The following is a 12,276-nucleotide window of genomic DNA, read 5'->3' on the forward strand; positions in this document are numbered from 1 at the left end:
TAGATGGGATGCTGAAAATACACTTAGTGGGATTCTGCTTCCATCGATATACCTTTAGGTTTTTGAAGGTTTTAGTGAGGTCGACAATGAGGGTATCAGTAGTCTAGACTTAAGCAACACATCATCGACATAGGCCACAATGTTCTTCCTGATCTGGTCCTTAAGGCAATGTTGGATGGCTCTTTGGTAAGTAGCACCCACGTTCTTGAGCTCGAAGGACATGGTCATATAGCAGTAAGCACCGAAGGGCATGATGAATGAGGTCTTGATCTGGTCTTCTCCCTTCAACATGATCTAGTGATAACCAGAGTAGCAATCTAAAAAGCATAGGAGCTCACAACCGGCTATGGAATCTATGACCTCATCAATGTGAGGTAAGCCGAAGGGGTCTTTAGGGCAGTGTTTATTGAGATCGGTGTAATCAACGCACATTCTCCATTCTTTATTATTCTTTCTTATAAGAACTAGGTTGGCTAACCACTCCGAATGATACACCTATTTAATAAAATCAACAGCTAAGAGCCATGTTATTTGTACTATCGAGGACCAATCCTTGGGTACCCAAAGACGAGGAGCTAATAACCATCAACATTGATTCATCCGAGCAGTCAAGAGCATGACTACAGCTCCAATCGACCCCTAGGTGCACAAGCTGCACCTCGCCTAACCTCTAGGGGTGGGCTCCACCTCGCCTGACCTCTAGGCTCTCTCAACCTCTAGGACGGGCTCTACCTCACCAAACCTTTGAGGGTGGCTCTGCCTCACCTGACACTGAGGCCACGGGCTTCGCCTCATCTGACCCTTGGGGACGAGCTCTGCCTCACCCAACCTCTAAGGGTAGGCTTCGCCTCACCCAACACCGAGGCTATCGGCTCCGCCTCATATGACCTCTGAGGGCTGGCTCCATCTTGCCCAGCCTCTAAGGGCTAGCTCTGCCTTGCCTAGCCTCTGAGGGTGGGCTTCGCCTCACTCAACCCTTGGGTTTGTGCTCCACCTCACCTAGCCTCTAGGGGGACTCCACCTCAACCGACCTTGAGGCCGGGGATCCGTCTTGCTCGACGGAGACCCATACTGCCACCAACCACTCCAGGTCCAAGCAAATGGGCCAAAATCAAAGATCTAACACTAGGGAGGTGACCAGCATGCCCTGATATAACCCATGGCCATGATGGGCCATACCTAGGGATTCACATTAGGAATAGCGTTGGGCGTACCGGTGTTGTTCTATCTAACCCTCATATGAGCACTAATAGGCGCGTTAGTTAACCATGACGTCCGCTGAGATGGAGTGGAGCACCATGACTAGGAGACGATGCCTACGCATGGCGCCAGTGACGGACAAGGCCATGACATTGAGCTATCCCTGTTGACATCCACAGGTTCTACGGGACCCGCGTGAAACAAAAGAAGGACCCAGCGATCCTAGAGGACTTCTTCTCCTTCTCATCCTCCTCTTTTCCCTCCACTATAACCCATGCTTTCCTTTGGCCTATAAAAGGAAAAGTAGGGCATCCCATAAGGTGCATCGCAACACATCACATCAATTTGGACTCGAATCCATCAAACCCCGAACCAATCAAAACACACAAGCACATAGCCAGGAAGTGATCGAGCTCTCAGCACCCGTTCGCTCCTCTCACTAGAGACTTGGGACTTATTACTCTCTCGACCATTTGTAACCCCTACTATGAACTTTTAGTGCTAGTAACATGAGCAGCAGCAATGAACTGGACATAGGGACATTCTACTCAAACCAGTATAAACCTTGTGTCCTCTTAGCACACCATCTGAGCTAGACGTGCAATATTAGAAATTTACTAGTTGGTGGCCACTCAAAACACTGACAGTTGGCGTGCCACATAGGGGCCTTTTACACATCTCGACACCCACACCAGGCCTCGGATGGCTAGTCACAACCTCAGTTGGGTCCTAGGCTTCATCGTCATGATGGAGGGAGAGTTGGCGATGGCTCCTGCCACCGTCTGACCCCTCCACTCCCCTGGCCTCGATGCGATCACCAAAGCGCTTGAGGAGCTATAGCTGTACACATCAGAGGCCTACACCCCTAGAAGCAACCAGCTCCTCGACTTTGACTACGGGAGGTTAGAGCGCCAGTTTAGTGCCTTCCTAGGACCCCAACCATCCCAGGAGGACATGCGTTGCCTCACCTTCTCGTTCACCAATGTCATGGCATAACTTGCTAGAGGGGAGTTGCTCTCTCCAGAATGCCTCATTTGGAGCACCCCAACAGTGCTCCCATTTGGTCTCCACAATGCCGTAGAGACCGATGGCCACCTTGTGGTGCAATGCACATCTCCTTTCCCCATGAACAACGAGTTTGTAGGGATGATCGAATATGTCATGGAGTCTTTCCACGGCCTCCTCACGAAAGAAATTAGAGTCATCCTCTGCCTCTGACTCCAGCAAGGGGAGCCATCACCCCTCTCGTGAATGTTTTATGGTAGGTACCCTCAAGGGACACGTTGAAAGCATCCACAAGGAGGAGGCTACCCTGATGAATGACCTTGATGACGAGGTCAAGGGGGATATAGGGGCTCCACCCAGCTTGTGGATGGAGCAGCTGAAGGCCCAGCACCAAGAGCTCGAGGAAGCATGACTTCAGCTCGAGCAGGAATGTGTGGAGCTCGATCAAGGGATCGAGCACCATAGACACGGTGGGCGCGCGCACGCCATGGCCCATGATGTGAATCGGAGGATCATCAAGGATGATGAAGCCCTCCCACACTTTGCCTAGCCAAGCTAGAACATCACTGTTATAGTGCCTTGCTCTGTGGGCTTCTAGGGACCGCAATGCCCAAGGATCATTAGGCCCATCATGAGATTCACACGCTACTCTAGCGTGCGGCAGTGCTGCAAGCCAAACGCTCATTGTCTCGATGATGTGAGCTCAATGCTAGCCAATGCATGCCCTCAGAGCGACCTGACAAGGATGTATCAGTCCACCAGGCACCGCAAGGCAGTAGGTTGTGCACCCCGATCCCGATGCATGAGTGTCTCGGTTGTAACCATGACGCGCGCGACACCCTCGACCCCTGTAGGCATACCCATGGTAATACGGGGGAGGGGGCTAGCCATGGCTACCACCCTTGTCGTGGTAGACACTAGGACAGCAGCGAGGATCGAAGCCTGAGCCCTGGCCTACCAGGACCTTAGGCCTTCGGCCAACACATCCTCAACCCCACCTTCCGGTAACACCTTGGGTGTTAGCCTTGCATAACATGAGCATGAGCATCAAGCATTCATAAACAAGCATTTACAATTGAAACATTGGATTGAAACATCTGCAACACTTGCTTGTTATTGCATGTTTCCTTGAACATATGCAACTTTTCTCATTATTTCATGTCTCCATGTGTATATGCATATGATCATGAGTGTACACATATACTTGGTGGATGTGAGTCACACAAACATGTAGCAACACCTAGGTTAGCAAATAGGACATTGTTCATGGTCACCTTTCATGAACCAACACTTAAGCTTTCATGTGATTAAACTAAATAGCACTATGAGTGACTAATACATGAAATGATTGAATGACCTTGCAATTAGCCTAAACATGTTTAGAGTATCATTATGAACAGCTTTGATATTCATGGTTAGGGGTAATTAGGTCATTAAGCCATGATTTGAAGTGTATCATCATTTAAATGTGACATGTTTGACCAAGTTTGAACTAGGTGTTAGAGACCTTGCATGGAGGTGGTCACTAAAGCAAAGTTGTAGTATTTGCTATAAGGAACAACTTTTATTTTTGGGTCATTAACTGATTCAGCTCCTAACATGTGTGAAATTGGATCACAAAAATCAGTAAAATCAACATTTCAAGACTTATACAAATTTTTCTAAGTCCTATCGACTGACAGCCTGACAAACCAATCTTTGTGATGATATTACTCAATTTTGGTTGCGAATTAGAGCATGATCCCTTGATAAGAATTGTAGCTGGCACATTAGACTTCAACTTTGATGTACGAAATTTTCGCTGAAAGCCCACGGTCACGAAGTTTTCATCGCGACAAAATTCGCTGTCAGGCTCGGCTTCGGGTTTAACTGACGAACTGAATCGCAGCTCAATGGCCGACCGGCGTCAGTGTCCGTGCGCCATGTGGAGGCCAGCGGACGCCGCTTGTCGTCGAAGCCCCGCCGCGTGTGGCCAAGGCAGGGCAGCGCGCACGTTATCACCCCAGCTACCGCCCACTCCTATCTGCACCTCCATTTTCACATTCCTAGCTCCTTCGTCGCTCGCAGCGCCCGCAACAGCAGCGCCGCTTGCCACCATCACTGTTGCCAGTCACTGGCTGGCCTAGTTGCTTCTCCATCACCGCAACAGCACCACCGCTACCCCAGCAACCCACTGCTCCTCCTAGCGCCCGCTGATAAAGCTCGGTAAGCCGCAGCGCCACGCGCGAACTCACCGGAGCTCCGCTGCTACCTCCGTCGCCGTGGTCAGACCTAACCCGACCACTGCAGGCCACGATAGAGCGCTAGATAGGTTCACCGTAGCTCAATTATGCTCGTCCGAGCTCTAGGTCGGGTCACCATGGCTTCCACCGGCGTAACACCATCGACCCGCACCTCTGCCCCGCCATTGATGCCACCGTAGTCGCTAGCTCCGACGAGAGGTCCCACCAAGTAGTGCAAGAGGTGCGCTAGGTCGAGTAGATCACCGTGTGATGATGTCACTACCGGTGAGTTCACCGTCGGCGAGCTCTAGCCATGCCAGTAGAGTAGCGCCGCCTGCTCTGTTCTTGTCTCAATGACGTGTGGGGTCCTCTGTCAGCGGGTCCCACCGGTCAGCGACAGCAGTATTGAAAGCTAGTTTATTTTGAATTCAGATTTCATGTGTTTTGTGATTTTTAGATCTCCAGTTTGGTAGCTTCAAAAATTGTGCAATAAATTTGGTAGTGTTCCTCAGGAAGTGTAGTATTTAGGAAAAATATAGTCTTGACACTTACAGTAGAAATTTTGGAAAATTTAAATGGAGATTTGAAATGTGTTTTTGAATGCATGCAAATTTGTTTATTTTATATCTAGAGTTCCTTTGCTCCAAAAATTATGAAATTTTTGTGGTAAGCTATTCTTGTCATGTATGAGCTCTGGTAAAAATTTGAGGATCAGTGCATGTGTAGATTTATAGTTATAGATGTTTCTTTGATAACTAGTTAATCCTTGTATGAATTTTTATAAATTATTTATGAATCCAAAATTCATGAAATTTGTTGGGGATAATCCTAGTGCAATAAGGATGCTTAGAAAGATAGGAAATCTATTGCTTGACACTTTTCACTAGGGTTTTCTATTTATGCTATTTTAAGCCTTTATGCTTTATCTTTTTTGTATAGAGTGTTTTACTAAATAAAATGGCATGAAACTTTTACAGTAGTCTTTTGGTAGCACTAGTAAGGCACTATAAATTTTTAAGAATTTATTATGTACATTTGATATACATTTATTATTTAACCTATGTATCTAAATAAAATGATAAAGACATTTAAAGAAATAGTTTGGGCTTCACCATTATATTTTCTTGAGTGTATTTGGTGTGCTTAAACTGGTGGTAGACTTTGTGTTGTCAAACTATGAATGATTACATGAAGTAGAAGTATTGTTACATTGTAATGCGAATTAGAATAGTTTCTAGATAGATTCTGGAGTTTGATAAGTTGCATGTTAAAAATGATGTTTACTATAAAAATGGTTAATAACAAAGTTGTAGGTAATTTTATAAGCTTTCTAGAAAGTCTAGGATCACTGTATTTGTATAATTAGAACTCCAGTTATGAGTAAAATAAGCAGCTGTTGTTTGCGAAATAGTTGATGAATTGTTAAAGTAGTAGATGCATTGTCGAAGTAATTAAGTACATAATCAAGAAGAGATATGCACCTACTCAGTAGAACATGATGCACTTATTAACATAAATGCATTCGCAATATCTTATGCCATATTCATGCATCTAGGATCGGAGGAAGAAATAACGTTGCTGGAATTCGACGAGATAGAGGAAGGGGACCAGCAGGAGAATCCTCAAGTCACAGCTCCCGAAGGCGTGGAGCAGAATCCTGAAGAGCTTTTGGAGTGTCTTGACCACCGCCCCACTTCCTTTCTGCGAGGCAAGCCCCGGAGCATTCTAAGTCTCCCAGTATTTTACAAATGATTACTTAAGTACTTATGATTGATGCATTAGGTTATAAGAGTTGAATGGAACCACTCGATGCATATACATTCCTTGTCCAGATATTACACCTTTAACCGGTATAGGTCCAGGATCGAATATATGCTTAGCCATGCTTAGACCGGTAGAAGTTGGGTGATGTCCTGTCACCTGCGAGATATAGGTGGATACCAGAGCACGGTTGGCTATATTTGCTATTGTGGAACAGAACCATAGGGTAAAAGAAAATCAGGACCGGGCAGGATGTCGATAGAGAAGCAACAAGACATGGAGGTCTTGGGTGTGGATCTATCCCCGTCTGTGTCGATTAAGGACCATACCATTGTTGGCGCTTCTGACAAGATTGATTGCATGACTCTCACTTAGCTGGCCGGATAACTCATTCCGACCGTGAAGCCGAGTAGCTCAACTTAGGCCAGGACCCATTCTGTTGTGCGCTCCTTCCGGGGGACGATCAGACTAAGCCCAAGGGCAGGCTAGGCCTGAACATCCTAGCATCTGGTGTCCCAGATTGTGCGGCATGGTACGGACCCATGAAATGTGGACCTGAGTTGTACCAAAGGTGACCTAAGGCTGCCTTCGCGCGGTATGCCTAGGTTTGTGTTAGGAATAAATTCCCAGCTGGTTGAAATCGATTCGAATCGCCGTCTCTCTCGGATAGTGAGAAACTTGGCTAGTCCCAACATCGTAGTAACTGTGTTATGGAACATGATGGTTTGGATGAATATGGAATTACAATACATGCTATGGTTACTATTGTATGCTTTTAAATTGATATACCACATGTTTGGCACATGATAGTTGCTAATTTAGAGATGGATAGTTATAATTAATTGATAAAGGAATCCTAATTTTACAACTAAGTCAATTGCTTTTATGCAAAATGTTGTGAGTTATCTCCACTTATACAGCCTTGCATAATCCTTGGAGTCATTTGATTTCTGGTTTATGACTGGTAAGTCTAGCTGAGTACCTTCTCGTACTCAGGGTTTTATTTCTCATTGTTGCAGATGACACTATGTATCATGGTTATTGCAAGAGTTGCTTCTATGCCGCCGTGGATGAGGAGTAAGCCTTGGGCAGGCTTCTTTATTAATCCCTATCTTTGCTTTTGCGGACCATGATCCTACTTGGCACTGTATCAAACTATGTTGGAAACTTTATTTTCAAACTTATTTGCTTCTGCTTTATCTATCAAACTCGGTTTGTAATAACTTTTACTCGTACTCTGATGATGAAAGGTATTTGTGAACTTTATGTAATATGTGGCATGTATGTTGAATCATGTACGATCTTGGTTGTTGTAATCATTTATCGAGACCCGTCGTGGTACTCGATGGACTACCGGGTTTATATGGGTTCAAGTATGACAGTGCGACCGCTTGCGGGCTGCCATTGTACTTGTACTCTTATAAATTGGTTGGTTCTGCGATAGCTGGCATCAGAGTAAGATTTAACGTTAATTGTCACATGAGTATTTAAAACAAAAGTTTTTGTTTTCCAAACACCCTTCTCTAGCAACTAATAGTTATATTGATAGGTATTTGAAATCTAAAGTGTGCCAATGATCACTTTCCTTATGCCCAAATTAAGGACTATTAGGTGGCTATTTAAGTACTAACATGGGGGTTTTTACTTCATCATCCATACAGCGTGCTATTGTATGGATGCCATTCACTTGAATGGTAATGTATGGATCAACTGCCTCTACGCCAAGGTAAGATGATGAGAGTATGACCGCAAGATGTGAGCGTGCGGTCGGGGAGAGTTAGCTTTGGTACGGCTATGTATGCATGCTTGCATGTGTATATGGTACGTATTTAATTGTGGGTTTAAATTGTATCGGGTAGCTTGATACGATAGTATATATTTGGGTATACATATATGAAAGTATTTAAATTACATTCTACATATTTCATTATGGGTTCGGGCTGAAATGAAATTTTATGTAGGTACACTAACAATGAAACGTGTAGCTCGACTAGTTACGCTATATATGAGAGAACGTATGTATGCCACCATGTCTACTGTTAGAAACAATTTTTTCCTAAGTTTGTGAGGACGTATGGAATGAGCATGCATCATGATAATCACCATTCACATAATTAAATTGTTCCTCCCCTTATAAAATTCTTACTCGGTTATGTAACTCTTATCCATTATGGCCTTGTCTCACCAAGTGTACATGTTGATGGTACAGATGGCAACACCCGTCGGATGTGAGAATTTCCTGAATGTTTTTGGAACACCTACCCTCTTGTGGAGAGTTCTACACTTTGTGGGGTACCATGAACTGCCCCAGTATCATTGGATTGAAGAGTACGTGGAAGGACAGCCATGGTATGAGGTGCGGCTCACTATTCCAGCTCGCACACAACCGCCCTTCTGGCAGGAGTGGAAGGCAGAATCGGAAGGGAAGACTCCTTGGGAGGCTGCCCAAGTAGTGGCCTTCAAGGTGTTAAGTCAAATCTGTCAGCAACATGGAGATGCACTTACTAGCAGTGTAGCGAGTGTATTTCCTTAGGTGGACCCATCCACCACAAATTGGGAACAACGTAGCAAAAATGCTTTGATCAGAGATCGGGATGAGCACGTGAATAGCTCTAGTCCATCCATGAGTGCAATGTTTGCCGTAATGAAGATGTTTTGTGCACAACAGGACACTAGAGGTTTCTGGCAGTAATCATATGCCACCTGCATGGACAAACTCATGAGAGCTTAAGCCACGCAAAACGAGCTCAAGAAGTGTGTGCGCAAGCAAAAGAAAGCTGCAAGTAAAGCCCAAAGGGAATCTGACCAAGCTTATGAAGCTTTGGGCGCTCTTTATGCCCAAATGGAACAAGAGGATCAACAGAGAGCAGCAGCTCAAGAAGCTAGAGCTAATGATCAAGCTGTACTTACAGGACTGGCAGTTGTTGGCGCTTCTGACAAGATTGAACGCATGCCTCTCACTTAGCTGGCCAGATAACTCATTTCGACCGTGAAGCCAAGTAGCTCAACTCAGGCCGGGACCCGTTCTGTTGTGCGCTCATTCCGGGGGATGATCAGACTGAGCCCAAGGGTAGGCTAGGCCTGAACGTCCTGGCATCTGGTGTCCCAGATTGTGCGGCGCGGTACGGACCTGTGAAATATGGACCTGAGTTGTACCAAAGGTGACCTAAGGCTGCCTTCGCGCGGTATGCCTGGGTTTGTGTTAGGAATAAATTCCCAGCTAGTTGAAATCGATTCGAATCGCTATCTCTCCCGGATAGTGAGAAACTTGGCTAGTCCCAACATCGTAGTAACTGTGTTATGGAACATGATGGTTTGGATGAATATGGAATTACAATACCTGCTATGGTTACTATTGTATGCTTTTAAATTGATATACCACATGTTTGGCATAGGATAGTTGCTAATTTAGAGATGGATAGTTATAATTAATTGATAAAGGAATCCTAATTGTACAACTAAGTCAATTGCTTTTATGCAAAATGTTGTCGAGTTATCTCCACTTATACAGCCTTGCATAATCCTTGGAGTCATTTGATTTCTGGTTTATGACTGGTAAGTCTAGCTGAGTACCTTCTCGTACTCATGGTTTTATTTCGCATTGTTGCAGATGGCACTGTGTATCATGGTTATTGCAAGAGTTGCTTCTATCCTGCCGTGGATGAGGAGTAAGCCTTGGGCAGGCTTCTTTATTAATCCCTATCTTTGCTTTTGCGGACCATGATCCTACTTGGCACTGTATCAAACTATGTTGGAAACTTTATTTTTGAACTTATTTGCTTCCGCTTTATCTATCAAACTCAGCTTGTAATAACTTTTACTCGTACTCTGATGATGAAAGGTATTTGTGAACTTTATGTAATATGTGGCATGTATGTTGAATCATGTATGATCTTGGTTGTTGTAATCATTTATCGAGACCCGTCATGGTACTCGACGAACTACTGAGTTTATATGGGTTCAAGTATGATAGTGCGACCACTTGCGAGCTGCCATTGTACTTGTACTCTTATAAATTGGTCGATTCTACGACACTTCCCGCCATGGAACTAGCCACCAACCAACATCCTAAAATACTCTTGGGAAACAAACCCCAGACTATGGCTCGAGGATTATCGACTTGCTTGCCAAGCCAGTGGAGCGGATAATGATGACTTCATTATCTGCAACCTTCCATTGTTCCTGGGCGATTCGCCACGAACATGGTTGGAACACCTTTCGCCCAACAGAATCCAAAGTTGGGTGGACCTGAGAGAGATCTTTGTGGGGAACTTCTAGGGCATGTGCAAGTATCCTGGAAACCCATGGGATCTCAAAAACTTCCAATAGAAGGCTAGAGAAACCCTCTGTAGGTACATTCGATGCTTCTCTTGATAGTGCAACGAGCTGCCTAATGCCACTGACGCTGACGTTATAGGAGCTTTGCTGTCTAGGACCACTTGTAAGTCCATGGTCCATAATCTAGGACATAAGGGCCTATGAACCACTAAGGGGCTCCTCAACATTGCCACTAGCCATGCCTCGGGCAAGGAGGCAGTCAGAGCGATCTTTGACTGCCTCAAAGGCAAGGCGAAGCAGGACGAGGACGCCAATGAAGGTGCCTCCAACCGTCCCATCAAGAAGAAGAACAAGCAGCGGCATGAGGCCTCGCTCATGGCCGCCGCTGACCACAAAGGGGGTGGAAGCCCACTGAGGGTACCCTAATCCACTTTGAGGAGCTGCTTGAAGGGCCATGCCCGAACCATTTGTAACACCTAAAATTCTACTGCAATTAGCAATTAAATTCTTGCCCTATTTATACATTTTCTAGGTATTTCTAACATAGGCCAAATAATAAATATTGTATAAATAAAATAAACTATAAGTTTAGAAACTTGTTTGTTGCATTCATGCCGAATCATATGGTTTTTGATTGAGTGTAGGGCTAGATGATTTGAAATTTGCATTCAAAACTTATTTGAATTTGGCTTAAAAATGAAAATGGAGAAAATAGAATTGGATAAAAATTTGATTTGGAAAAAAAGAAATTCACCTTCTGGCCCAACTCCAGCCAGCCTGGCCTTCTTCCTCCCCCTTCCTGGCCTACCTTGCCTGGCGCGGCCCACTCGGCGGCTACCCCGTGCTGGCGCGCTGGCCCGCACCCCGCGTGGCCCAGCTTGCCGCCCGCGCGCACATCAGCTCGGCCGCTTTCATCGTCGAGCCAGTCCACCAGCGCAGCCCACCTTGGCACCGCGGCCTGCTCGGCCTATGCCCGCACGCACCATTCTCTTGCTGCGCATATGGACCCACCCGTCAGCCGCATCGTCCACCTTCCTTTGTTCCCCGACGCCCTTCCTTTCTCTGCCCGTCAATGGCACGGCTCCGATGGAAGGCCATCGGCGCCCGTATGGAAAGCGCCGAACCTGCCTTGCTTCCCTTCCTTTCACGCCGCTGCCACCCACCTATAAAGGCTGAGCCCCTCCCCTCTGCCCTTCTCCATCCCTTGCTCGCTGCCGTGAGCCATCGCCACCGGTGAACCCTCCCCTCCCAAGCGCGAACACCGACGCCAAAGCCACCCGAAGCACTGCCGAACTTCCCCACGCCCGTTGGTACTCCCCAATTCGCGTTTTGGCCTTGTTTTGCCCAGCTACATCCTCACCCGTGCGCCTTTTCTCTCTCCAGTTCGCGGCCGCCATCAACAACTAGCTTCGGAGCCTTCCTGGACGCCGCGTTCCCCTCCAGACGACTCACGGTGAGCCCCTCCGTCTTTCCGTGCCCTCAGATCTTGTTTTGGCGCCCTAGGAAGCCATAGCCCAAGTTCCAGTCGCATCGGCCATGGCGCCGCCGCCATGGGCTTCTTCCCCGGCGAGCCACCGCTCGGCCCTCACCCCTGCGCTGTTGGATCTAGCACGGATGGCCCAGATTAGATACCGGTTGGACTTAAGTGGCCGGTCCATGGTGAACCATGGACCCGGGGCACCGTGCCTGCGTTAGCACCGGTCTACGCCATGTGGTGCACCGAGCGAACCATAGTGCGCCACATGTCGGATGAGTCAGCAGCCCCGGTCAACACGCGGTCAGCCATGCTAGTTTTACAAAATAGCCCCCC

This window comes from Miscanthus floridulus, chromosome 19 (assembly GCF_019320115.1).
Source record: "Miscanthus floridulus cultivar M001 chromosome 19, ASM1932011v1, whole genome shotgun sequence".
Taxonomy (NCBI): domain Eukaryota; kingdom Viridiplantae; phylum Streptophyta; class Magnoliopsida; order Poales; family Poaceae; genus Miscanthus; species Miscanthus floridulus.